We start from the raw sequence: 24761 nt of genomic DNA on the forward strand, positions 1-24761 counted from the left end.
AAGAGGTCTTAGTGCCCAGCTCGCACCCTCCACTCCTCTGCGACTAACCTCCTCACTGTACCTCATTCTTGCCTGTCCCTCCATCGACCCCCGGCCCACGTCCTTCCCCTGGCCTGGAATGTTCTCCGTCCACATATCCACCAAGCTAGCTCTCTTCTTCCCTTCAAAGCCCTATTGAGAGCTCACCTCCTCCAGGAGGCCTTCCCCAACTGATCCCCCTTTTTCCTCTCTTCCTCCCCATCCCCCCGCACTACCTCCTTCCCCTCCCCACAGCACTTGCATATATATTTGTACAGATTTATTACGCTATTTTACTTGTACATATTTACTATCCTATTGATTTTGTTAATGATGTGCATATCCCTTTAATTCTATTTCTTATGACGATTTTGACACCTGTCTACATGTTTTGCTTTGTTGGCTGTCTCCCCCTTCTAGACTGTGTGCCCGTTGTTGGGTAGAAACCATCTCTATATGTTGCCGACTTGTACTTCCGAAGCCTTTAGTACAATGTTCTGCACACAATAAGCGCTCAATAAATACGATTGAAACAGGTATTGAATCCCCATTTTAAAGATGAGGAAAATGAGGCACAAAAAAGTTGTGACTTCTTTTACTGTACTTGTTAATTGCTTGCCCGAGGTCACACCAAAGACAAATGGCAGAGCTGGGATTGGAACCCAGGTCCTCTGACTCCCATGCCTGTGCTCTTTCCACTAGGACACACAACTTCCCTAACCCCTATGTATTTTTGATTGGGTTTGCTTGGGACTCTGAGTCTGAAAGAATGGTAGTAGCGACATGGATCAGTAGCCTTCTCATGGCACCGAAGCATGAATTCACTGAATCAAGTGAGACAGGGAAGAGGAAGAGGTGATTTGAACTAGCAGAGGGGAAGAAGGAGAGTGAGGAAACTTAGGAGCTGATAATTATATATGTTTACTGCTACTTGGTTTACAAGATCAAAACGTATCTTATGATCCATTTTGACTTCTCCCTCTCCTCCAGGAATATCAAACTCCAGAATTTGTAGAGCAATTTTATTTTCCAAAGCACTTTCACAGCAGTTACCAAAGTTTTGTTCCACAAAGTCCATGTGAGGTAGGTTAGGGCATGCATAACTCTCTCCGGTTTATAGACTGTAAGCTTTTTGTGGACAGGGAATGTGTCCATTATATTGTTATTTTGTACTCTCCCAAGTGCTTAGTACAGTGCTGTGCACACAGTATGTGCTCAGTAAATAAATAGATTGATTGATTGATGAAAAAAGTGAAAAAAAGTAATGATATTTGAAGTGACCAGGTCAAAACCATGCACAACAGCTGTGACAGTACAAGACTTGGAATTGGAACCCAAGTCTCCCGATTTCTGGACATTTACACTTTCCACTAGCTCCCATCCTGGTTTTCAAACAGCCTCTCTCTCTGACTCCTAACCAGTAAAAGTAGTAACTACAATGATATCTAATGACATGATCACTCTAGAGATGACATTTTAATTATAATAATGACGGTATTTGTTAAGTGCTTACTATGTGCAAAGCACTGTTCTAAGCGCTGGGGAGAATACAAGGTTATCCGATTATCCCACATGGGGCTTACAGTCTTTATCCTCATTTTATAGATGAGGGAACTGAGACACAGAGAAGAAAAGTGACTTGCCCAAAGTCACACAGCTGACAAGTGGTGGAGCTGGGATTAGAACCCATGACCTCTGATTCCGAAGCCCACGTTCTTTCCATTGAGTAACGCTACTTCTCTTTTGGAACTTGGCTCAATTTAAGTTTCTTTACTCATAGGATAGATCACTGTAGATCATTGGATATGAATTACTTCTTGCACTGTCAGATAATCCTCAATCTCAATCAAAGGTCAATTGAAGACATGTTTTGTTTTGTTGTCTGTCTCCCTCTTCTAGACCGTGAGCCCATTGTTGGGTAGGGACCGTCTCTATAGGTTGCCGACTTGTACTTCCCAAGCACATGGTACAGTGCTCTGCACACAGTAAGTGCTCAATAAATACGATTGAATGAATGAATGAACGAATGAATGAAAATACCACCATAAACATCCTGATATACTTATTTTCCTTTTGAAAGATCAGAATTAAAAATAGCGGATATGGTGAATGAGGACGATGATGATAATGGTGATAAGTATGATGTTGATGAGGATGATGATTTCATATTTCCTCAAAGAAACCTGGATGGAGCAAAGGCAGGAAGAGTGAATGAACAAAAAGGAATAAATGAACACAGAGGGGAGGCAAAGAAAGTCAGGTGTTCCTTTCTTAACTAAGATTTTTGTCTCTACTGCTGTGCCCTAGCATAGCTATTCAGTAACAGCATTGTACCCCCATCAGGGTTGTACCTGGAGAGTTTCCAGTACTCTACCAGTCTAGGCTATGGGAGGGAGAGTCGAGCAGAGGCCTACCCATTCCATTCCTAGCTTGGACATTGGCTAGCGAATGGAAGGCAATCTGCTACAAGTCAAGGCTCACCCATGCTCGGCAGCAGCAGCAAGGGAGAGAGTCGAAGGCAGAGACTCAGGTTTACAGTGTGGAAGGAGGCAATGGTAAACCACTTCCGTATTTTTGGATGCACTACTAGAATGATTACAGATGGAGAGCAAGGCGTTCTGGGAGAGATGTGTCTCTGGTCTCACAGTGGGTCAGAAACGATTTCATGGCATAAGACAAGGCAAGAACAGCATTGTAATATCTTTGGAGAACATTGCCCTTTATTGTCGAGGGAGGGAAAATGATCAGGGCCGATGCAGATGGAAAATAATTTCCCTGCTGAAAGCTCACCTCCTCCAGGAGGCCTTCTCAAACTGAGCCCCCTTTTTCTCTGCTCCTCCTCCCCTCCCCAGCGCTCCGACTCCCTCCCTCTGATATACACCCTCCCCACCCCACAACACTTGTGTATATACATACATATATATATAATTTTATTTATTTTATTAATGATGTGTATGTATCTATAATTCTATTTATTTATATTAATGCTATTGATGCCTGTCTACTTGTTTTGTTTTGTTTTGTTGTCTGTTTCCCCCCTTCTAGACTGTGAGCCCGTTGTTGGGTAGGGATTATCTCTGTTGCCAAATTGTAGTTTCCAAGCTCTTAGTACAGTGCTCTGAACACAGCAAGTGCACAATAAATATGATTGATAGAATGAAATGAATGAAAAGATACTTTTGAAAGAAAATCTACATGTAGGATATGAATGAGTTCTCTTGCTGGTGTTTCCCAGTGCTCTCATATAATAATAACAATCATAAAAAGAATAGTGATAATGGTAATGGTTTGTTAAGCACTTACTGTACGCCAGGAACTGTACTAAGAGCTGGGATTGATGAAAGAAAATCGGGTTGAACACAGTCCCTGTACCCCAAGGGGCTAATATTCTAAGTTCCCATCTACCAAATAAGGTAATTGAGGCACAGTGACTTTGCCCAAGATCACACAGCAGGAAAGTGGCAGAGCCGGGCTTAGAACCCAGGTTCTTCTGACTCCCAAGCCCATGCTCTGTCAATAGGCCATGCTGGGAAAGGAGTGCTAAACCTATTGAATTTCCTGTTCCCAGAACATACTTCTTCCCAGTGACTAAAGTTTTTACAGACAGTCGTTGGGCCATGAATGAAAGCAAGAGCTGACCTGTATTTCTTTTCTTGCTTATGTAGAAAGAAAGTGCCATCTTATCTCCTTAGAAGATCCATTTGAGTCTGGAAATGTGGGGACCAATGCTGATCAGCACCCAGGGGCAAAGGAAAGCATAGCATGAACCCAGAAATAATAAAGGATTATAGAGTGTCATGTCATCCACCTTGATAAAATGGAAAGACAGAATAATGCTGCTATTGATGCATGAAAAAGAAACAAAGCAAGTGACAAGGAGCAGGATGGTCAGGGTGGCTTTGGAGTCTGGGGAGGCTTTGTGGGTTTGGCTACTGGTGTGAATGTGCTGGACCTGATTGCAATGGTGGTGTAGCACAAGCACCATGTAGCCTCTTGCCCTGCTCATGAGGAAAACAAAGACATCATGGACAGTTTTAGCAGTGAGAAATCAATCAATCAATCAATCGTATTTATTGAGCGCTTACTGTGTGCAGAGCACTGTACTAAGCGCTTGGGAAGTACAAGTTGGCAACACGTAGAGACATTCCCTACCCAACAGTGGGCCCATAGTCTGGAAGGGGGAGACAGAGAACAAAACCAAACATATTAACAAAATAAAATAAACAGAATAGATATGTACAAGTGAAATAAATAGAGTAATAAATATATACAAACATATATACATATATACAGGTGCTGTGGGGAAGGGAAGGAGGTAAGGGGGGGATGGAGAGGAGGACAAGGGGCTCAGTCTGGGAAGGCCTCCTGGAGGAGGTGAGATCTCAGTAGGGCCTTGAAGGGAGGAAGAGAGTTAGCTTGGTCGATGGGCAGAGGGAGGGCATTCCAGGCCAGGGGGATGACGTGGGCCAGGGGTCGATGGCAGGACAGGCTAGAACGAGGCACGGTGAGGTGATTAGCGGCAGAGGAGTGGAGGGTGCAGGCTGGGCTGTAGAAGGAGAGAAGGGAGGTGAGGTAGGAGGGGGCGAGGTGATGGAGAGCCTTGAAGCCGAGGGTGAGGAGTTTCTGCCTGATGCGCAGATTGATTGGTAGCCACTGGAGACTTTTGAGGAGAGGAGTAACATACCCAGATTATTTAACTTATTTAAATAATGTATACTAATACAACCTTTCCTATTGTTGCCATTGAATGGAATGGTGACATTTTTGCTGTCTACATCGGTTTTAGTATATTCATTTCCACCAAAAGATTGAATATCCAGAATAAGAGAAAGGCAGGCGAGATATACTTGGGGGCCCAGTGTTTAACTTGGGCCCAACCAGAGTTGCTGGGGCTGATGGTGACTGGCTGGAATCCACTCAGGAGAAAGTTGGTACAGATAGAAAAGCCCCTGGCCACTCTCTTAATGTACAAGGTGACTTGGCACCCAATAACTTCCAGAGAATTCTCCCATTTAAAGGAAATAACTAGCCCTGTGGTAGCCTGGGTAAGAAGGTTCACTGAATTGGCCAAAGTCAGTTGAATGAGAATCAGGTCTGTGGTCGTCTTCTGTTGGTGATGGCAAATGAAGATGGTGACATACATCATGAGCAGAATTAAGTTCCCCCAAAGCCCAATCCCAGTCTGAGCAATGAAGAGAACTGTGAAAATCAGGTCACTCAGACGCATTTCCTTGACTTCTTCAGAACTGAAAAATGAAGAATACGCTAAAGAGAAACCCAAAATCGTTCATCAGTTCTATCTAGCCAGAATTGGAAACACTCAAGGATAAGGGTCAGAAATGGTCTGCTCAGCATGATGGGCAAATTCTCTATTCCACATCACACCCATGTGACTTTCCAGGATAATGGCTTCCAGAGGTGGATGATGTCCACATGGGTAGTGGCAGAGGGGTGAATTCAACCTTATCAAGCAAAAATAAAACTTGCATTTTCTCGTAAACTATATGGAACCCAAAGAGATCATGGGAAGTATTGTTTAAAATATCCCTGAATGTTCTGGGAGAGGCAGTATGCAAGGGAATCACGAATGTTGTAGTTGATACCAAACTTTTGAGCTTGATGAATACCAGTTTCTTCTACACATGTTCCTGTTGATCTCCAAAATAGTGTAGACATTAGATGATCTTCAGTATGGGCAAATGCTAAATAATGTATCTAGGGAAAAATAATACAATCTGCAACTAATCTGTGGTTTGCTCTGAGTTCGCACATCATAACTTGTTAATGATATTGCCAAGTATTCATTGACTGTGAAAGCCAAAGAGTCCAAGCAAATGTTGGAAATCATCAAGAAGAAAATGAATAATAAATCAAAAGACAGAGTTTGCCATTATAAAATCACATTACGCTGGGTTCAGGAACACTAGGAGAATTTCCACTCTCTGTATCTTAGGAAGCACAGAATTGTTCACCTAATAGCACACTAATAAAAAAGTAGACCCTACTTATGTTTGAATACAAGTGTATTTAGTAATAATATTTCCTGATTGTCAATTGAAAGCGACAATCAGTCAAACAATGGTATTAATTGAGCACCTATTGTGTGCAAATCAAGGGACTAAGCCCTTGAGAGAGTATAATAGAGTTGGCATACAATATAATAGAGTTGTCAAACATGTTCTCTGTCCACAATGAGCTTGGAAAAACTTGTAAAAATTCTTTAGACGTAGGGGAGTCATTTTACAAGACTTACTGGAGGAGGTGAAATTTAAGGAGCATTTAAAACACCACAGGGGAGAGCTGTCCTCCATTGACTATGTAGAGGAGGAGGTTTCAGCCTGGGGAAACTGTGTGAACAATGGAGTATGCTGAGAAACGGAAGGTGATAGACCAAAACAAAAAAAGTCTCATTTCTCTTCATAGATGATAATTACAATTGTGGCATTTGTTAAATTCTTAATCTGTGCCAATCTCTGGGGTTGATACAAGGGAATCTGATCATAAACAGTCCCTATCCCACATGGGGCTTACGGTTTAAGTAGGAGGGAGAAGAACTACTGAATCTCCATTTTACAGCTGAGGAAATAGTCACAAGAGAAGTCAAGTGACTTGTCCAAGATCTCACAGCAGGCAAGTAGTGGATCATGGATTCGAATCCAGGTCCTCTGATTCCCTGGCCTGTGCTCTGTCCACTAGGACATGCTGCGGTTTTGTACAGGCCATAGTAGCAATGTACTTAAAAGAAGTTTGAATAAATAAATGAGAGGACTAGAATTGAGAGGATAAGACATCCAAAATGAGCCATTAGATAAAAAACTAGGGCTTTATAAGGCAATCCTTAAAATATTAGATGATGAATCTTTATACAGTAGTATCCATGTTACCCACATGTCAAAGAAAACAACAGCAAACAGTTCACCCAAGGATCCTGTTGACCCAACTGAATTAGGGATAGTGCCCCAATGGAACATTGTTTGGCATTTATTATGTTTTTTTTATGTGACATATTTTACTTAAGCCATTTTGAACTGTTCTGTGACTTACCAGGAAAGAGATTCTTCAGACTCTTTATGCGACTTTTCCAACCTACAGCATAACAGCTCTTCAAAAATCAAATTGAAGGTAACATTTTGAAATGCTCACAAATTCTCTCATTATAATATTTTATTATAAATAAAATAGCATCTGAAACAAGAACTTTTGAAAATGATGATAACCACTAGACACAAATGAATTGGAATTGAATTTCAGGTCTTTGCCCTGAAATGACCTCCTTCTTCATATTCAACAATCACTCTCCCCATCTTCTCCAAGAGGCCTTCCCTGACTAAGCCCTCATTTACTCTTCTCCTACTCCCTTCTGTGTCACCCTTGCACTTGGATTTGCACCCTTTATTCACCCCTCCCTCAGCCCCCACAGCAGCTATGTACACAAATCAATAAATCAATTAATTGCATTTTTTGAGTGCTTACTCTATGCAGGGCAGTGTACTGTCCTGGAGGAGTGAAGTGTGTTGACTGGGCTGTAGTATATCATTAAGGTGAGGTGGAATGGAGCGAGTTGTTTGGCTGCTTTAAAGTCAATGGTAAGGGGTTTCTGTTTGATGTGGAGGTGAATTGGCAACCACTGGACGTTCTTGGGGAGTGGGGAGATATGGACTATAGGTTACTTGAGAAAAATGATCCACGCATTATTCATTCATTATATCATATTTAGTGAGCACTCTCTATGTGCAGAACACTGTACTAAGCGCTTAGGAGAGTACAGTACAATAACAGACACATTCCCTGCCCACATCAAACAGAAACCCCTTACCATTGACTTTAAAGCAGCCAAACAACTCGCTCCATTCCACCTCACCTTAATGATATACTACAGCCCAGTCAACACACTTCACTCCTCCAGGACAGTACACTGCCCTGCACAGAGAGATATTTATTTATTTATTTATTTATTTATTTATTTATTCATTTATTTATTTATATTAATGTTTTGTCTCCCCCTCTAAACTGGGAGCTTGTAGGCAGGGAATGTGTCTGATGCTATAATGTACTCTCCCAAGCGCCTAATACAGTGTTTTGCACATGGTAAGTGCTCAATAAATATGATCAATACTAATAATTAAACAGAGTGAAGTATAAACTGGCACGGGGAGAGCAGGAGGTAGGAATGTCAGTGAGGAAGAAGATCGATGCAGAAATCAAGGCTGGATAAGATAAATACTTGGATCAGCATGGTTGCAATTTGGATCGAGAAGAAAGGGAGGGTTCATGCAATGTTGTGAAGGTAGAACAAACAGGATTTGGTGACAGTTTGAATGGGTGGGATGAGAGAAAGGAGTCATGGACCATACGAAGGTTACAGGCTTGTGAGATCTAATCCCGGCTCCGCCATATGTCTACTGTGTGACCTTGGGCAAGTCATTTAACCTCTCTGAGCCTCAGTTACCTCATCTGTAAAATGGGGATGAAGACTGTGAGCCCCACATGGGACAACCTGATCACCTTGTATCCCCTCAGCGCTTAGAACAGTGCTTCACACATAGGCACTTAACAAATGCCATCATTATTATTATTATTATAGAGAGGATAGTGGTATTGTCTACAATGCTGAAAAAGACAGGGAAGGACAGGGTTTGGGTCGGAAGAGTTCGGTTTTGGACATGTTTAGTTTGAGGTGTCAGGTATATATGTTCTGAAGTCAAGAGATATGTGAGACTGAAGAGAAGGTGAGAGATCAGGGCTGGAGATATAAATTAGAGAATCATCTACATAGAGATGATAAGTGAAGCCATGAGAGTGAATTAATTATCCAAGGGAGTGGGTGTAGTTGGAGTATAGAAGAGGACCTTAACTGAGCCTTTTGGGACACCTACTGTAGGAAACTGAGAATGAATAGTCAGACAGATAGGAGGTGAACCAAGAGAGGAAAGTGTCAGTGAAGACAAGGTTGGATAAAGCTTCAGGAAGTGGGTATTCTATAGTGATGAAGGCAGGTGAAAGGTCTAAGAGGATAAGAGGCCAACAGATGTGGCAAGAAGGTTGCCATTTGTGACCTTAGAGAGGGCTGTTTCCATAGAGCAATCGGGGCAGAAGCCAGATTGAAGAGAGATCAAAGAGAGAATTGGAAGAGAGGACACGTAGACAGTGGGGTAAACAATGGTCTCAAGAAGTTTGGAAAGAAATGGTGGGAGGGAGAAGGGGCAATAACTGGAAGGTGCTGTGTGTAAAGGGAGGGTGATTTTAGGCTAGGAGGTAGGTAAGCATGTTTGAAAGAGGGCTTAACTGGGGAAGGCCTCTTAGAAGAATTGTGACCTTAATAAGACTGGGAAGGTGGGGACAGTGGTGGTAATAATAATTATTGTATTTGTTAAGCACTTACTATTTTCTAGGCACTGTATGAAGCGCTGGGGCAGATACAAGCAAATCTGGTCGGGCACAGTTCCTGTCCCATGTGGGGCCCAGTTTCAATCCCCATTTTGCAGCTAAGGGAACTGAGGCACAGAGGAGTTAAGTGACTTGCTCAAGGTCACAGGTGACCTTGTGGTGTGGCATACATGGTGGGGGAGGGAATTCCAGGCTAGCGGGAGGACTTGTGATATAGGTAGTACTGTCATCTGTAAGGTCCTTGGAGGCAGGGATCATGTCTGCCAACTCTATTGTATTATACCCTCTCAAGCAAGCTATCAATCAATCGCATTTATTGAGCTCTTAATGTGTGCGAAGCACTGTGCTAAGAGTTTGGGAGAGTACAGTAAAACAACAGACACAGTCTAGAGTCAGTACAGTGCTGTGCACACAATAACGACTTAACGAATACTATTGATTGATGGATCTAGGGGACAGATTTGTGGAATAAATCATTTATTCAGGATGGGTGGAGGAAATCATATATTTATAAACAACATTTCTCCATTTGAAGAATACATCCACATTTCTACCACGTTAATACAATCACTCATCCTATCCCACCCGAATTACTGCATCAGCCTCCTTGTTGGCCTCGGAGACTCATGCCTCTCCCCACTCTACTCCATACTATGCTGTTTGGGTCATTTTTTTACAAAAACTTTCAGGACATGTTACCATGCTTCTACAAAAAATCCAGTGGTTGCCCATCCACCTCTGCATCAGACAAAATCTCCTCACCATTGACTTTCAAGCACTCCACCCCTTGCCCCTTCCTACCTCACCTCCCTACTCTCCTTCTGCAACCAGCCTGCACACTTCACTCCCCTATTACAAACCTTCTCATTATGCCTCCATCTCGCCTATCTCACTGCCGAACTCTAGCCCACATCTTACCTCTGTCCTGGAATGCCCTCTCTCCTCAAACCTGACCAGCAATTACTCTTGCCCTTTGCGAAGTCTTATTGAAAGCACACTTCCTCCAAGAGACCTTCCCAGGCTAACCCCCCATCCCCTCCCAACACACACATCTTTCCTCTTCTCCCACTCCCTTCTGCATTGCCCTGGCTTGCTCCCTTTGCTCTTCCCCCCTTCTCAGCCCCACAACACTTAATTACATATCTGTAATTTATTTACTTGTATTGATGTTTGTCTCCCCTCCTCTAGACTGTAAGCTCACTGTGGGTAGGGAATGTATCTATTCATTGTTGTATTGTACTCTCCCTAGGACTTAGTACAGTGCTCTGCACACATTAAGTGCCCAATAATTATGATTGAATGAATGAATATGAATGGTAGGTCCAAATTGTATTCCTCATAGCTGGAAAAATCTACCTGTTCTTTTGAGTCAGTTACTCAGTTTCCAGAGAACATTTTTGCTCATAGTGGCACTATCACCATGTGCACTGTTAAGTCAGAAACTCCACCACCTCCACTAGTATATTCATTCTCATTGTTCGCTCTGCCTTGTCCCCTTCTCCTCTGGCTGTTCAAGAGTGGATGTGGAGAATGAGTAAAAACTATTTGTTCTGTGGCCTGCAGGGGCTGATCTTAACACCACAGTACCTGGCATGTTATAACCCTGGTCACATATTTGGCACTCTACAGTTGTCTATGTATAGTAGTTGCCCATTCATCTCTGCATCAAGGAGAATTTCCTATCATTGTATTCAAGGAAGTCAATCAGTTTACCTCTGACCTCTCTTTGCTCCTCTCCCACTATAACACAGCCCATACATTTATTGTTATTATTAAAAATGATAATAATAATAATAGCTGTGGTATTTGATAAGCACTTACTATGTGCCAGGCATTGGTGGGGTCGTACACAAGCAAATCGGGTTGAACACAGTCTCTGTCCCACACTGGGCTCACAGTTTTAATCCTCATTTTACAGATGAGGTAACAGGCCCAGAGAAGTGAAGTGATGACTAAGATCACACAGCAGACAGGCAGCACAGCTCAGATTAGAACTCATGACCTTCTGACTCCCAGGCCCATGCTCTATCTACTAGGTCATGCTTCAGTCATTTAATTCCAACCTGCTCAATGTGCTTTGGTTTGGCCTCTCACATCCTTGTCTGGACCTCCCTCGTCTTTCATATGCAATGGACCACCACTCTCCACATCTTCAAAACCCTACTAAAATCACATATTCTCCAAGAAACTTTCCCACGCTCTTTTCTTTCGAATTATTCCATTTGGGTGGTTGAGTCCGTATGTGCTAAGCACTCATGTACTCACCTTCCTCTTTCCCAGCAGTTTATTTTCAGAGTTTCCTAACTTGTAATTTATTTCAATGTCTGTCTCTGCAGTTAGATTGTAAGGTCTTGAAGTCTAAATTCTCTACTGTATTCTCACAAAACCTTAGTACAAGCTCTGAATACAGTAAGTGTTAAATAAATAACATTTATTAAGTGAAAGTGTATTGTTATGGTGGGTAAATTCACTAAAATCATCTGAAGTTAAAATGCAAAGGGGTAAGATCTGTAGAGGGAATAGATACGTTTATGACTACAAGGAAAGAAAATAAAAGAACCAGGTTGGACATCTTCAAGGCTCCAGGAAAAAATTACTTTAGAAATGAATGAGAATCTAAAGTTTCGTACCTGGAAACTGGTGGAAACGGGAGATGATTCCATTATTGATGGCAAAGACAGGGTGTTTTAGCAACATTAGAAGGGATTGGCTTATTTCTATGTGAAAATCACAACACCGTGGAGTGAAATAGAGGAGACAGAGTGGGGGCTGAGACGAAAAAAGAAAACAGAGATAAAGGTGGGGAAGGAAGGTGGCAAAGAGGAAGCAGGAAAGAGTGAGAAACAAATAGCTAATGTGAAAATGGTTTTAGAGAATTGTTGAAGTGGGGGGAAAAGTTCTGATAGAAACATGCATTGAATGCAGTTACAGTTAATGACTTGAATTATTTTCATAATCTCACAGAATCCTCTTGCTACTCACAGATTCACTGAAGAAGCCTCAGCATCAGGCTTATAAATGAAATTTACTGAACACTTAAATGGTGCAGAACATGGCACTAAGTCCTAAGTGGAGTACGGTGGCCTAGTGGAAAGAACATGGGCTGAGCCTGGGAGTCAGATAACCTGAGCTCTAATCCCAGCTCTGCCACTTGCCTGCAGTGTAACCTTGGGTAAATCAGTTGATTTCTCTGGGCCTCTGTTTCCTCATCTGCAAAATGGACATGCAATTTTGCCCTCCCTCCTTCTTAGACTATGAGCCCCACGTGGGACAGTGACTGTGTCCAACCTCATTACCTTGTATCTCTTGCAATGCTTGGAACATGCTGACCCAAAGGAAGTGCTTAACAAATACCACAATTGTTTAAAATTCAACAGAACCTTGCTGGCTCAGCAGCTCCCCCTCCACCTGAGCGGCAACACCACTTGAAGAGAGGCAGCTCAGCTCTCCCTCATCTCACCCCCAAGTGTTCAGTTCCATCCAGCATGAATGGGATAGGAAGAATGTAATCTCAACCACGTATTTCTAACCTTCAGAACATTCTCAAATTGGAAACTATGAGAATATGGACCAGTCTGCCTGAGTAGTGAAAAACTGAAAACTGTTCCTTTAGCCATAGTGAAATACAGCATTTATTGTTTCTACTGTGGCACTTCTTTTTGTCATTTAGTAGTACTAGTCATCACATTTTTTGGGTTCCCACCAAGTACTAAATGCTTGGGAAATACACACAGTAATGAAATGACATGCTCACTATCCACAAAAAGCTTATACTCTGATGTTTTAAATTATTTCAAATTTTCCTTGGGTGTCTATCCCTAAACGTCCTTCACTCCTAAATCTTAGATTGTGAGAACCCGTGGGTAGAGGGTAGTATTTGAACTATCTTTCATGTGCATTTCACCAGTACTGAGGACAGTATTCTGCACACAGTAGATGCTAAATATTTTTTTTTTGCAGGAATGAATGAAAATAAGGAATATACAGTTAGTATGCATATGTATATGTGTGTTACATATATTATTTATATATATATATATATTTATATATCATATAATATGTAGCTATATTGAGAGGCAGGAACACTTGATCATATTCTAAGTTATTTTTAAGGGCTAAAACGTTTGTGAAGAACACCATGTCAGAGAGGTTTGTATAGAGAAACATTACAGAACATATAATAACAATAATAATAATAATGTCATTTATTAAATTCTAACCATGTGCAAAGAACTGTTCTAAGCACTGGGGATGTTACAAGGTGATAAGGTTGTCCCACAGGGTGATCACAGTCTAAATCCCCATTTTACAGATGAGGTAACTGAGACACAGAGAAGTCAAGTGAATTGCCCAAATACAATATACAAGACTGGGGACTTGGAGATACTGAAAAACCTGAAGATGTCATTTGAGAGGTTGCAGAGCTATTCTATAGGATATTAAAACTGCACGACAGTTATACTTGGGTTTACTTTTCTCTTCATTTTCATCTTCTTTTCCTTCTCCTTCTCTCTTCTTTCTTCCCTTCAATGACACCTAACTCAAATTTCGAGCAGCAGCAGTAGCATAGGGGAAGTAGGAAATTAAGGAACACTCACCCATGCTGTGGTAGACAGGGCAGATGTGTTGGCCCCCAGAAATATCAGATCAGGATTTAGGCAACTGACCTCAATTGAAAGACCCCAGATCAGAATCACTCAAACACCAATCCATCAATCAAATGAGTGAATCTCCGCTGCACAATCTCCACACTCATCAACTCTGAAATCCCTCTTTCTGACCACAACCTTCTCACTTGCCTCCTCTCCCTCACTCCTCCTCCCCATAAATCTGTACTATTCCCCCATAGAGACCTCCTCTCTCTAGACCCCATTCATATCTCTCAGCACATCACACCCCACGTAGCCTCCATACCCATTCTAACCACCCTTGATGACCAAATAGATACTCTCAACTCCACCCTCTCTATTCAACTCAACTCACATACTCCCCTATTCCTTCATCGCTCTCGCACCACTAACCCGCAGCCTTGGATCACCTGCACTGTCCACCTCCTTGGCTCTTGTGTTTCAGCTGCTGAACGCTGCTGGCAGAAATCTAAATATCATGCCAACCTTGTCCACTTCAAGTTTGTTTTTTCTTGCCTTAACTCTGCCTTCTCCTCTGCATGGCAAAACTATTTCTTTTCCCTTATTGACACCCATGCCCATCACCCTCATCAGTTGTTCCGGTTATTTAACTCCCTCCTCAGGCCCCCTTTCCTGCTGCCCATCCTCATCCCTCTTCTCCAACGATCTGGCCACCTACTTAATTAGGAAAGTTGACACCATCACGTCTGAACTCCCCCAAATGATCCCTCCCCTTCCTCCATTCCCCTATCTCTCCCCCTCCTTTAAACTTTCCCATCCCTTCCAGCAGTATTTCCATTCATTCATTCATTCGTTCATTCAATCGTATTTATTGAGCGCTTACTGTGTGCAGAGCACTGTACTAAGCGCTTGGGAAGTACAAGTTGGCAACAGAGGAGATCTCCAGAGGATAGCTCTTGTCTCTTCTCAAGTTCTGCCTCCTCCACATGAGCATAGGACCCTATTCCTTCACACCTTATAAAATCTATCGCTCCTTCCCTCCTTTACTACCAACGTAAACTTCTCACTCTCCAATGGCTTCCTCCCCATTACATTAAAACATGCCCCCGTCTCCAGCATCCCAGAAAACCCCTCTCTTGGCCCCACAGCCCCTTCCATTTACAACCCCATCTCCCTCCTACCCTTTCTTTCCAGACTCCTGGAGGAGTCATCTACACTCTCTGCCTCGAATTCCTCTCCTCCCACTCTTTCCTAAACCCACTCCAATCTGGCTCCAGCCCCCTCCAGTCCACTGAAACTGCTCTCTCAAAGGTCACCAATGACCCCCTTCTTGCTAGGTCCAACGGCTCCTACTCCATCCTAATACTCCTCGACCTCTCAGTTGCCTCTTACACTGTTGACAATCCCCTTCTCCTCAGTACATTATCCAACCTTGGCTTCACTGACTCCAATCAATCAATCAATCAATCGCATTGATTGAGCGCTTACTGTGTGCACAGCACTGTACTAAGCGCTTGGGAAGTACAAGTCGGCAACACATAGAGACAGTCCCTACCCAACAACGGGCTCACAGTCTAGAAGGGGGAGACAGAGAACAAAACCAAACATACTAACAAAATAAAATAAATAGAATAGATATGTACAAGTAAGATAAATAAATAAATAAATACAGTAATAAATGTGTACAAACATATATACATATATACTGGTGCTGTGGGGAAGGGAAGGAGGTAAGATGGGGGATGGAAAGGGGGACGAAGGGGAGAGGAAGGAAGGGGCTCAGTCTGGGAAGGCCTCCTGGAGGAGGCGAGCTCTCAGTAGGGCCTTGAAGGGAGGAAGAGAGCTAGCATGGCGGATGGGTAGAGGTAGGACATTCCAGGCCCGGGGGATGACGTGGGCCGGGAGTCGATGGTGGGACAGGCTAGAATGAGACACGGTGAGGACATTAGCGGCAGAGGAGCGGAGGGTGCGGAGTGGGCTGTAGAAGGAGAGAAGGGAGGTGAGGTAGGAGGGGGCGAGGTGATGGAGAGCCTTGAAGCCGAGGGTGAGGAGTTTCTGCCTGATGCACAGATTGATTGGTAGCCACTGGAGATTTTTGAGGAGGGGAGTAACATGCCCAGAGCGTTTCTGCACAAAGACAATCCGGGCAGCAGCATGAAGTATGGACTGAAGTGGGGAGAGACACGAGGATGGGAGATCAGAGAGAAGGCTGATGCAGTAGTCCAGACAGGATAGGATGAGAGCTTGAACGAGAAGGGTAGCGGTTTGGATGGAGAGGAAAGGGCGGATCTTGGCAATGTTGCAGAGCTGAGACCGGCTAGTTTAGGTGATGGCTCGGATGTGAGGGGTGAATGAGAGAGCGGAGTCGAGGATGACACCAAGGTTGCGGGCTTGTGAGACGGGAAGGATGGTAGTCCCATCAACAGAGATGGGAAAGTCAGGGAGAGGGCAGGGTTTGGGAAGGAAGACAAGGAGTTCAGTCTTGGACATGTTGAGTTTTAGGTGGCGGGCAGACATCCAGATGGAGATGTCCTGAAGGCAGGAGGAGATGCGAGCCTGGAGAGAGGGGGAGAGAGCAGGGGCAGAGATGTAGATCTGGGTGTCATCAGCGTAAAGATGGTAGTTGAAGCCGTGGGAGCGATGAGGTCACCAAGGGAGTGAGTGTAGATAGAGAACAGAAGGGGACCAAGCACTGAACCTTGGGGAACCCCCACAGTAAGGGGATGGGAGGAGGAGGAGGAGCCTGAAAAAGAGACTGAGAATGAACGACCGGAGAGATAAGAGGAGAACCAGGAGAGGACGAAGTCTGTGAAGCCAAGGTCGGATAAAGTGTTGAGGAGAAGGGTGTGGTCCACAATGTCGTAGGCAGCTGAGAGGTCGAGGAGGATTAGGATAGAGTATGAGCCGTTGGATTTGGCAAGCAGGAGGTCATTGGTGACTTTTGAGAGGGCAGTTTCCGTGGAATGTAGGAGACAGAAGCCAGACTGGAGGGGGTCGAAGAGAGAGTTGGTGTTCAGGAATTGGACACCAACTCCATCCTCTCCTGGTTCTCCTTTTATCTCTCTGGACGTTCATTATCAGTCTCCTTCACAGGATCCTCCTCCCCATCCCATCCCTTAACTGTAGGGGTCCCTCGAGGTTCAGTTCTTGGTCCCCTTCTATTCTCCATCTACATTCAGTCCCCTGAAGAACTCATTCACTCCCATGGCTTCAACTATTATCTCTAAGTGGATGACACCCAAATCTATATCTCCTCTGCTGTTCTCTCTCTCCTTCCAGGTTCACATCTCCTCCTGCTTTCAGGACATTTCCACTTGGATGTCCTTCCATAACTTAAGGCTCAACATGTCGAAGACAGAGGTCCTTATGTTCCCTTCCAAACTCTGTCATCTCCTTAACTTGCCCGTCTCTGTGAACAGCACAACTATCCTACCCATCACACAAGCCCATTGGTTTCATCCATAACTCTGCTTTCTCATTCACCCCACATATACAATCTGTCCCCAAGTCCTGCTGGTCTCACCTTCACAACAATGCCAAGATCCGCCCTTTCCTTTCCATCCTGCTACCATGTTAGCACAATGACTTATCCTACCCCAACTGGATTACTGCATCAGCCTCCTTTCTCACCTCCCAGCCACCTTCCCACTTCAGTTCATACTTTACTCTGCAGCCTGGATTATCTTTCTACAGAAAACTGCAGGCTATGTCAACCCCCTCCTCAAAAATATCCAGTGGTTACCCATAAACCTCCATAACAAACAAAAATGCTCACTACTGGCTTCAAAGCTCTACTTCACCTTGTCCCTTCTTACCTCACTTCCCTTCTCTCCTTCTACATACCAGCCTGCACACTCAGCTCCGCTGGTGATAACCTTCTCACTGGGCTTCTATCTCGCCTGTCCCACCAACAACCCCTGGCCCATGTGCTACCTCTGTCCTGGAACACCCTCACTCCTCACATTCACCAATCACACTTCCCCCCTTTAAAGCCCTACAGAAGGCTCACCTCCTCCAAAAGGTCTTCCCAGACTCAGCCCACTTTTTCCTCAGTTCCCACTCCCCTCTGAATCACTGCCTTTGCTCTACCTCCCTCTCCCTGCCCCACAGCACTTCTCTATATATGTACATATCTATAATTCTATTTATTTATATTGATGCCTGTTTACTTGTTTTGATGGGTATATATCTATAATGCTATTTAGTTATATTATTGCTTGTTTACTTGTTTTGATGTCAGTCTCCCCACTTCTAAACTGTAAGCCCAATGTGGGCAGGGATCATCTCTCTTTATTGCTGAATTGTATTTTCCAAGCGCTTAGTACAATGCCCTGCACACAGTAAGAGCTCAATAAATAAGATTGAATGAATGAATGAACCTAGTTCCTTCTGACTCCCAGGCCCATAATCTATCCAGTGGGCCATGTTACTTCAAATGCTGTGAGGTTGAGGGTAGGGTGAATATTCCATGCTCAGGGGTCACTGACCCAAGTGTGTAGATGACAGTGAAGAGAAAAGGAGGAGGGGAAGAGAGGGCTTAATCAGTGAAAGTCTCTTGGAGGAGCCAACAGCAAGAAGAGAACAGGTCTTGGAGAGATGGAGAAAGCATAGTGACTCTCAGACCCCACTGATGAACGTCCTGATATATCATCATAGCCCCAGGCCTCTGGTCCCAGGCTGCAGTTCTCCTCTTTTTCTCCCTTCCCTTTCCATTTCACCCAGAGCCTGACACTTAATAACACACTCAAATGAACACGTTTATTCTCCCAACATGCAATTCTGTGCAGAGAAAGACCTGGATTTTCTGTTTCCCGAGGGATCCAGCCACGGCAGCAATTATAGGGACAAAGTAATGTGAGCTCATCTCCCAACAGGGAAGCTATTACTGAGTCACTTGCTGTTGCTGTGACAGTGCTTGGAATGGGAAACTAAGATATCTCCACAGAAGGAAACAATTTCCTTCCCTGCTGGAAATTCTCTTCCAAACAGCAAGACTGTTGAATTAAGTAATTTACTGAATAATTGTTTGCATTATTAAATGAAAAATGGCAGTTTCTTAATAAAACATTTGAAAGTTGACCAGAGTTGTACACTAGGAGCTGTGATTATTACCAAGTCCTAGGACTAGGAGTGATTTTAGGAATATAGTTAGTCCTGTCTCCTGTCTCTAGGCAGGAAAATCACAAAAATCCAAATAATAATACTAATAGTGGTATTTGTTAAGCACTTACTCCGTGCCAAGCACTGTTCTAAGTGCTGGGGTAGATACAAGGTGATTCATTCATTCATTCATTCAATCGTATTTATTGAGCACTTACTGTGTAGAGAACACTGTACTAAGCGCTTGGGAAGTACAAGTTGGCAACATATAGAGACGGTCCCTACCCAACAGCGGGCTTACAGTCTAGAAGGGGGAGACAGACAACAAAACAAAACATATTGACAAAATCAAATAAATAGAATAGTAAATATGTACAAGTAAAATAAATAGAGTGATAAATATGTACAAACATATATACAGGTGCTGTGGGGAGGGGAAGGAGGTAGGGTGGGGGGATGGGGAGGGGGAGGAAGGGGAGAGGAAGGAGGGGGCTCAGTCTGGGAAGGCCTCCTGGAGGAGGTGAGCTCTCAGTAGGGCTTTGAAGGGAAGAAGAGAGCTAGCTTGGCGGATGTGCGGAGGGAGGGCATTCCAGGCCAGGGGGATGACGTGGGCCGGGGGTCGACGGCAGGACAGGTGAGAATGAGGCACAGTGAGAAGATTAGCCGCAGAGGAGCGGAGGGTGTGGGCTGGGCTGTAGAAGGAAAGAAGGGAGGTGAGGTAGGAGGGGGCGAGGTGATGGAGAGCCTTGAAGACGAGAGTGAGGAGTTTTTGCCTGATGCGTAGGTTGATTGGTAGCCACTGGAGATTTTTGAGGAGGGGAGTAACATGTCCAGAGCGTTTCTACACAAAGATGATCTGGGCAGCAGCGTGAAGTATAGACTGAAGTGGGGAGAGACTGGAGGGTGGAAGATCAGAGAGTAGGATGATACAGTAATCCAGTCGGGATAGGATGAGAGATTGAACCTGCAGGGTAGCAGTTTGGATGGAGAGGAAAGGGCGGATCCAGGCGATGTTGCAGAGGTGAAACCGGTAGTTTTGGTGACAGATTCGATGTGAGGGGCGAACAAGAGAGTGGAGTCGAAGATGACACCAAGGTTACGGGCTTGTGAGATGGGAAGGATGGTAGTGCAGTCAACAGTGATGGAAAAGTCAGGGATAGGGCAGGGTTTGGGAGGGAAGATAAGGAGTTCAGTCTTGAAAATATTGTTCTCCCTCCTACTCAGACTGTGAACCCCACGTAGAGCCGGGACTGTGTTTAATCTAATTAACTTGTACCTAACTCAGGGCTGAGAACAGTGATTGACACTTAATAATTATAATAATGTTGGTATTTGTTAAGTGCGTGCTATACACCAAGCAGTGGTCTAAGCGCTGGGGTAGAAAAAAGGTCCTCAGGTTGTCCTACGTGGGGTTCACAGTCTTATTCACCATTTTGCAGGTTAGGTAACTGAGGCCCAGCAAAGTTAAGCGATTTGCACAAAGTCACATAGCTAAAAAGTGGTGGAGCTGGGATTGGAACCCACGACCTCTGACTCCCAAGCCCAAGCTCTTTCCAGTAAGCCATGCTACTTCTCTTAAGTAAACGCTTAACAAATACCATTAAAAAAGAGCGGGGGGCGGGGGTTGCAGGGGACACTATCCTGGGACCTGTACCTCTGGGGTCCCTGTTGAATTGTCCTGTCGAGGCCTGTCTCCCTGGGATCTGGGCCTGGGGAAGTACCCTGTTTCCCCCTTCCCCAGGGTCTGTGCCCCACAATTCTCTGTTATCCCTGAACCGAGATTTCTGGCCAAATCCAGAGAGTGTTTTTAAGGTATATGTTAAGCACTTACTATATGCCAGACTAAGGGCCAGGTTTATTAGGTTGGATACAATCCCTGTCCCACATGGGGTTCACAGTCTTAATCCCCATTTTATAGTTGAGGTAACCGAGGCACAGAGAAGCGAAGTGACTTGCCCAAGGTCATACAGCTGATACATCGTAGAGCCGGCTTAGAACCCAGGTCCTGCTTACTCCCAGGACCATGCTCTACCCACTAGGCCATGCTGCTTCTCATGCAGCTTTTCCTGAGGATCCCAAATCACTTTCAGCAGTTGATCTGATGATGGTCTGTTGCAGCCCCATTGGGAAAACTGAGACTCAGAGAATCTAGCCCAGATCCAGTCAGTAGACAAGGCACATGGTCTGCCTGCATCTCACTGTTCCAAGAATGACTTTGGCTGAAGTCTGGTTCAGTTGGACTGTTCAGAAGGGGCCCGGGTTTACCGGGGTTTGTCCCCATCAAGGAAGGAGAGGGGCTGGGTCACCCCAGTAGGCTTTCCCACCTCCAACTCTCCTCAGCCTGTATCACCAAACCTGCCCTGCCCTCTAGTTTGCCCACAGTGACCAGAATGTGGTCTGTGATTATGGGGACACATGCCCAGAACAAGATCCCTGCCTTTGGGGGCACAGGTACAGAACACAGAAGTCACAGTAATGACATTTATTAAGCACCCACTGGGTGTCTTGCTATGTACTAGGCCCCGGGAAAGCACTTAGAACAGTGCGTGGCACATAGTAAGTGCTTAACAAATACCATCATTATTACAAAACAATCTGTTAATCCAATGCACCTATGGTTTGCACTTATGGGAAGCTGTGATATGGGAAAGAGTCAAAAGAGGATATCAAGTGATTAAAATGTTGATCCAAGACAACAACAGAGACTTAAGTTTTCATTGTGTGGAAGAAGGTAATGGTGAACTACTTCCATATTTTTTTCCAAGAAAACTCTATGGATAAATCCATAAAGTCACTATGAATTGGAAATGACTCGAAGGCATTTGATGATGGTGGTTTGCAGAGCACTGTACTAAATGCTTGGGAGAGTGCAAATCAATAGTTAGTAGACAATAGTTAGTAGACAACCGTATGAGCACTTATTGTGTGGAGAACACTGTACTAAGTGCTTGAATAATAATTATGGTATTTGTTAGATGCTTACTATGGCCAAGCACTGTTTTAAGCTCTGGGGTAGATACAAGGTTATCGATCTATCCCACGTGGGGCTCACAGTCTTAATCCCCATTTTACAGATGAGGTAACTGAGGCACAGAGAAGTGAAGTGACTTGTCCAAAGCCACTCAGCTGACAAATAGCAGAGCTGGGCTTAGAACCCACGACCTTTAACTCTTACCATGCTCTTTCCACTAAGCCACACTGTTTCTTTAGCCAAGCTGCTTCTCTAGGAGTTGTAGGGTATAACTATGATCCAACGCACATATGTCTGCTCTTCTAACACCAACCTATTCACTCATTCATTCATTCATTCATTCAACTGTACTTATTGAGGACTTACGGTGTGCAAAACACTGTACTAAGTGCTTAGGAAATACAACATAAGAATAAACGACACGTTTCCTGCCCACAAGAAGTTTACAGTCTAGGAAGACGGTACCTTGATCACATCTTTGGAGTCATCCTTGGCTCCACTCTCTCATTCACCCCACACATCCAATCCATCATCAAAACCTGCCGGTGACCTCGACAACATCGTCAAGATCAACCCTTTCCTCTCCATCCAAACTGTTACCTTGTCATTCTCATATCTCATCCTATCCCGACAGGTTTACTGCATCAGCCTCCTTTCTGATCTCCCATTCTCCTATCTCTCCCTGCTTCAGTCTGTACTTCACTCTGCTGCCTGGACTATCTTTGTACAGAAATGCTCTGGGTATGTCACACCCATCTTCAAAAATCTCCAGTGGTTGCCTGTCAACCTTTGAATCAAGCAAAAACTCCTCACTCTCGGCTTCAAGGCTTTCCATCGCCTCACCCCTCCTACCTCACCACCCTTCTCTCCTTATACAGTCCAACCCTCACACTCTGCTCCTCTGCTGCCAACCTCCTCACTGTGCCTCGTTCTCACCTGCCCTGCTGTCGACCCCTGTCCCACGTCCTGTCTCTGGCCTGGAATGCCCTCTCCCTCCACACATCTGCCAAACTAGCTCTCTTCCTCCCTTCAAAGCCCTACTGAGAGCTCACCTCCTCTAGGAGGCCTTCCCAGAGTGAGTACCCCCTTTTTCCTCTCCTCCTCCTCCTCCTCCCCCCATAGCCCCCCTCCCTAACTCTACCCTACCCACTTCCCCTTCCCACAGCACTTGTATATATTTGGACATATTTTATTACTCTATTTTATTTGTACATATTTACTACTCTATTTTACTATTGATGTGTATATAGCTATAATTCTATTTATTCTGACGGTATTGACATCTGTCTACTTGTTTTGTTTTGTTTTTTTTGTCTGTCTCCCCCTTCTAGACTGTGAGCCCATTGTTGGGTAGGGACCGTCTCTATATGCTGCTGATTTGTACTTCCCAGGTGCTTAGTACAGTGCTATGCATACAGTAAACACTCAATAAATATGAATGAATGAATGAATCTTTCTGGATGCCCTTTTACTCACTTTCTCCCTCTGGCCTGAAACTCTCTTCCCTTTCATGTTTGACAGCCCACCACTCTCTCCGCCTTCAAATCCTATTAAAATCACATCTCCTCTAAGAAGCCTTCCCTGACTATGTCGGTTGGCTTTACCTTCTGCATCACCAATGCACTTGGTGTTAACCCTTTAACCCTGCCGTTTTACTTATTTTGATTTATGTCTCCCCCCTTCTAGAGTGTGAGCCTATTGTAGGCAGGGATTGTCTCTATTGGTTGCTGAACTGTACTTTCCAAGCACCTAGTACAGTGTTCTCCACACAGTAAGGGCTCAATAAATACCACTGATTGAATAATTGATTGATTGGACATACGTTCTAGAGGTGGCTGGTGGATTTATATGCCTTGAAATGCTGGAAATTAGTAGAGAAAGGCATGCTGGAGCAGGTGGATCTTCAGGAGGGCCTTGAATATAGAGAGGACTTCGATCTGTTGGATTTGGGGTGGAAGAATTTCTGAAGCAGCGGGAATAGATAGGAAGAATATTAGAAGCAACATGGCCTAGTGGAGGGAGCATGGGTCTAGGAACCAGAGGACCTGGGTTCTAATCCCAGCTTTGCAAATTTCTGCTGGGAGACCTAAGGTGAGTCATTTAACTTCTTTGTGCCTCGGTTACCTTATCTGTAAAATGGAACTTGACAGTGAGCCCTATGCGGGTTAGGGGCTCTGTCCAACCCAATTATCTTGCATCTACCCATAACTTAGTACATAGTAATTGCTTAACAAATACCATACAAAGTAGAGTAAGCGAGGGGGTGAAGGTGGGAGAGTCGAGAGTGTGCTACAGATAGAAGTTTGGCTAGCAAACACGAAGACAGTGTGTTGGGGAGTGTTGGTGACAGCCACCCTCCAACCAGAACGTATCAGAGTCCTGGTAATAGAACTCCCGCCCAAAACAAACATGGCTCCACTGTACCAGCGTCCCACCCTACTTACCCAAAGAGCAAGGCAACACGTCAGTAAACAGCTGTTTATCAGAGACAGGTCTAAACCATGAATATTGTGCACTGGGCTGTGGCCAGTGTGCCCTCCACCTGGGGAGAGCAGGGAGATCAGCGACCCAGCACTGTCACCCAAGTCCCCCTTCTACCCTCACCATTGTCCCACACCCCTCCCCTGTTCATCGTTGACGGTGGGGATCCTTGTCTCCAACATAATTTCCTGGAGGGTCCAGGGCATTTCTGTCAT

At 44.4% G+C, this 24761-nt stretch overlaps 1 non-coding gene and 1 pseudogene across 1 annotated transcript; one reads left to right on the forward strand and one right to left on the reverse strand.

The window, feature by feature from the left end:
• The first annotated feature begins 2349 nt into the window (after positions 1–2349).
• Positions 2350–2489, forward strand: LOC119921493. The gene has a single exon (XR_005448529.1). It is a non-coding gene; the product is annotated as a small nucleolar RNA SNORA7 (small nucleolar RNA).
• Positions 2490–3906: 1417 nt separating this feature from the next.
• On the reverse strand, positions 3907–24761 carry LOC119921373 (annotated as a pseudogene).

This window comes from Tachyglossus aculeatus (genome assembly GCF_015852505.1).
Source record: "Tachyglossus aculeatus isolate mTacAcu1 chromosome 12 unlocalized genomic scaffold, mTacAcu1.pri SUPER_6_unloc_2, whole genome shotgun sequence".
NCBI lineage: Eukaryota > Metazoa > Chordata > Mammalia > Monotremata > Tachyglossidae > Tachyglossus > Tachyglossus aculeatus.